This window comes from Charadrius vociferus, unplaced genomic scaffold, assembly GCF_000708025.1.
Source record: "Charadrius vociferus isolate BGI_N301 unplaced genomic scaffold, ASM70802v2 scaffold783, whole genome shotgun sequence".
NCBI lineage: Eukaryota > Metazoa > Chordata > Aves > Charadriiformes > Charadriidae > Charadrius > Charadrius vociferus.
Window position 1 is genome coordinate 631,838 of NW_009647834.1, and position 4,714 is coordinate 636,551.

A 4,714-nucleotide genomic window follows, 5' to 3' on the forward strand; every position below is an offset into this window, starting at 1 on the left:
GGTGTGTGTGCAGGGTCCCCCCGTGGCACCTCGGTGGGGTGCGGTTTGAGAGACAGGCAACAGGAGAAGGTGCCGGAAGAGTCTGGTGACGTGTTAGTGGTGGAAGAGCCGCGGTCACTGGCGTGAGCCCGGGCGGGAGGTGACAGGGAGGCACAGCCCGGCCCTGGGACTGTGGCAAGGCCACCAGGGTCGCCGAGGAGTTGGGGTTGGGGCAAGAAGTGGCCAAGTTTTAACTCAGGCCCTGGCGTGGGTTCCCCCTCTGGCCCTGGGGAAGTTGCTCGACGCCTCTCGCCCATCTCCACCAGGGAACGTGTCGGCTGCTGAAATCTGCTGCCCACAGCAGCTGTCGCCAAGCGGTGGCCGTGTGCGCACTGCCCTGATCCGTGCTTGTGCTGGGATCTTTTCGGGGACATTGAGCTGTGCTTGTTGCTGGCAGCAACTCTCCTGCTGAGCACCAGGATCATGAGCCGGTTTTTCAAGGGAAATTTCGAATTGGGGTTGAGCTGAGCTGTGGGCCTGCCACATACTGTCATTTCATTCTCTAGGCTGTCATATTTTATAGGGGGAGCATCTGTTGTATTTCCAGGTATTTGATTCATGTTTCACTTCATTCAGAGGCAGCAGTGGACCGTAGAGCCACTCTGCACTCGGTTAGTTTTGTTTAACTGAGGCAAACGCCTGCAGAACTGCTCGCTTTCCAGGCCCTCACACTACCCATGAAGAAGGATGGATCCCAAAGTGCTCAAGTGCTGACCCTCTGAAAGGGAGATCCCTGTACCCAGCTCCAGCCTAGCTGGTGGTCTGGTTCCTTTTCTCACCCTCTCAGCCAAGACCAGAGCAGGGTTAAACTGGTGGGGCCTTGAACGGAGCTGAGGGATGGATGAGGAGTCAGTTCCAGGGGTTCTTTGGCTCTGTGGTGCTGAGAGTACATACAAGACTTCCAGCCTCGGCTCAGCACGCTGTGCACAGAGAATTAGTGTTGCTGTCTCCTGATCCCTGTGTCTGCTTGGGCCAATAGCTCTTGCCTGTGTTTCTTGGGCATTGTATGTCTTCAGGCACCAGTTGCACCAGCTGACTCCTTCCCCAGTAACCTTGCGCTGTGAAGTCTTTTCTTCCTCTGTTCATCCTATGCAGTTTTGCAAGGGCAGGGAGAGGTGGTAAGCATTTGCAAGCTGTTCCTGGCCAGGAGAGTTCACCTTCCCCAACAGAAAGGTCCCGGGACCTGTGCTCTCTTTCTTTCTGATACCTTCTCAGCTATAGCCTCGGCAGTGTTGGTGTTTCTAGTCTTGAATTTAGTTGCCATTGCATCTCCTTGATAGATTGGGCATCTTCTGAGCAGCTCCCTATGTCACAAAACGGCTTTTCACTCTTCTGCTGTAACTGTTTCCACTACCGTTCTGTAGCAGCTACAGCTTTACCCTGCCAGCAGGACAAATCCCCGGTGCCTCTGCATGCTGCCCACGTTACACCGTTTCCAGTCTTTGGTTTTCTTGCCTTGTCCTTTTGAAATGTTTTATCACTAAGGTGAAAGAATAGTATTTCCCAGTATTGGATACAATTCTCTATTGCCTTGCTGAAAGGTGTCGAGTGTTAATATTGTTTTTGGGTAAAAATCAGGCTGCTGGCGTAGAACTATATGAGTGAAACTTTGAGCACTGCTGTAATGGTTTGGAAACGGTCTTTTTTGTCAAGTGGAGAAGATACAAACTGCTGCAGGACTGAAGGAAGAAAGAGAGTAAGGGAAACACGAACATGCGAGCACCTTCACAGAGGGGATGGGGCCAGGCTGTACTGTAGTAATTTTATATTAATGTGTGTTGTTAGCATTGTAACGATCTGGCTGACTTCTTTAAGAACAAGAAATCTGTCCATCCATGTTAAACAAAACTTTACTGGAGCTGGAAGTTTTTGTGTCTTGTGGCTGATTGACTGAAACTCTGCCCTACGCTGGTGTGTTCTAGAAGAGCTTTCTGGTATGTATTTTGTTTGGTGTCTAGCAAGATACAAGCCTCGTATTTTATGTCTTCTGCCTGGTTGCCTTTTTCTCATAGGACTTGTAGGATCTCAGTTATTTCTGTGTTGAGCTGCCAGATTTGAGTGTGCTTGGCTGATTTCAGCTGAAGGCGGTGAGGTGTACAGCATCAGCTCGCTTCCGTCAGAAATACAGATTAGTACCAGTTCTTAAGCCTCGCTGCATTGGAGTCGTCTCACTCGGTGCGTCTTGTGCACGTGGACCTGTGGTCCACAGAGGTTGCAAGCAAATTGCAGTTTTGCTATGCTGTACAAACACAGTTCCCAAATATATCCTTACTCGGATATTGCCCAGCTGCATACCACTTGGACAGCATCAATAAGCACAGGTTTTGATATCTTAGACTGTCAGAGAAGCGCATTACTGATGAGGCAGGTAAGAAAAAATGCCTTGTTTCCTGACAGCTTCCTTTTGAGATTTACAACTTGGCTGGGAAGTCTGCTGACCTTAAACTGTGTTAACATTTCTAATGAAGGTGCCGGTGTCAAAGCTTGGTAAAGTGGCACTTAGGCAAAGGTATGTGTACAGTGGCCTCTCAGAAAGCCAGCTCTTGCTGTGTGGAGTTTTCCAAGCATGGACTGCAATGGGTGTGGAATAAGCCAGTTCCCTGTGAGACATGTTCTGGATCAAATGTGTGGGTCCCCTGGTCTGAAACCAAACTTCCCCTGGCAATATGAAATCCTGAGCTGAGCACCGCTGAGAATAGTTCTTTTGTTCTTGGAATTCAGCCCTGAAGGCAACAAGTAACTAAAGAGCAAAAAGAGCTGTTGAAGATGTTCCAGTAGGGTGTAGCTCAAAAACGATTGGGAGGCTTTAAGGATAGCCTAACGAGTTTTCCCTTGGTTCTTACTCTCACAGTGGGATTTTGTAGGCTGCAAAACAACCTCTCTAGGAAGGTAATCAGCTGACAGAGATGCTGGGTTTTTAATATCACCCCATTTTACTCTTTTTCTACCCAGTACAACATCCACCCTTCTTCCCCTCCCTTCCTGCCCCCTCCCAAGCAGGGTCTTCGTGCACACTGGTCCAAGCCCCTGCATTACCGATACCCGAAGGATTTTGGCCTTGCCAGTGGGATCCCAGCCGGTGAGCTCTGGCAGCCCTTGCTGCAGTGGTGTGAGGAGAGGCAGCAGAGGTGGGCTGTGTCGTGTGTCGTGTCCCCCCCCCTCCTTTTTTTTCCCTTCCCCTTGCATTGAGGCAGGTGGTGGACTATGGTATCTGCCCCCGACACTGTGAATCCCTGGGGAGCCTCTGCATTACCGTGAGCCTGGAGTTGCAGGGACAGAGGGCTTGCAGACCCGGTGAGCTGTGGATACAGCACAGCCAGAACTATTGCATCCCCCTGAGCATCCCCACTCAGGAGCGCTCCAACCCGCCGTTAATCTTGGTATCAGTGTTTCACTCTTCCAAAACCTTCAGTCATGGCAATGAATTCCTAAAGAGAATGGAGATGGGGCAGTGGTTTCTGGTGAACAGAAACCATCCGGTGGTTCTGCTTAAGTTAGATGAATCCTTTTCTATGTGTCAAGGAGTCTTTTCTCTCAGAAAGTAATAGCACTCTTCAAATAGGGTAAAAGGAAAAGGAAAGAAACCTCTAAACCTTTTTTGATCCTTGCATGGTGGAAGTGGAGGTGATTGGAATAGCTTAGGCCAACAGTGCTAATTTGAGCATGAGCACAGTGCTTTAAAGAGCAGATCTTCTGGATCAGGGACAGCCCTTTGTATAGCATATAGCACAGCAGTGCTGAACAAAGCCTGGGCTGTATAGGGGCCATAATAATGGGAATGCTGACGAGGCTGGTCTGTGGCTATAGCTGAGCTGTGGGAAATAACGTGAGGGGCAGCAGAGCTGTCAGATGTGTGCTGCCCTGTACTGTAACTAAGAAGTCGGTAGACATCTCAGTGAAGTGATGTCCCAAACCACCTGGGTGGCAGAGGTACAAGTACGTCCCCTTCACCTGCGGCCCCTCATCGGGTGCAAGTGGGAGAGGGCTCCTCTTCCCTCCCTGGCCTGCAGAGCAGCCGTACATGTTGGCATGGCCTCGCTTGGCAGTGTGTGTGTGGAGGAAAACAACATTTTCATTGGTGTATGGCAAAGAGAGACAAAAAGAGTGGGGTGAGAGGCAGTGGTTGTGGAAGGGATCAGTTGCCTTTTTAGCATGGACTGTAGCTGAATGGAGAGAGACTGACAGCGGAGGCTCTGCAGGGGAGATATGGCTTCCCTCTTACATCTTTAAGAGTATCTAGAAATCTTCCTTCCCTCAGTGTCTAGTCTGCAGGACTTCAGAAAGGTCTTTTAATATTTTTTTTGCCTCCTCCTCTCAACAAGTGCTGCAATTCTCAACACCAGCTTCTGAGAGTTGCAGGCTTCTGAGTACTTTCTTCCACTTGCTGGGCAACAGAATTGTGTGTGTGTCTGTTCCCGATGCTTTAAGCCAAAGATAAGTTGCAGTCCTCTGAAGAAAGCATTAATATTTGAGTGCATTTTAAGATTCTCAGATGGGCCCTTGTGGGCAAAGAGGCGATAACTTCATTACAGTTGTTCACCTTCTCAGGAACTTGATCTGGAGCAAGACAGAAGCTGTCTGCCACTTGGATCTTTCTAACAAGCTCTCGCGCAGTGCAGGATTTTCTTCCGTTCTAATCACAGTCTCTGGTTCAGTATTACAAGTCTGAACACTT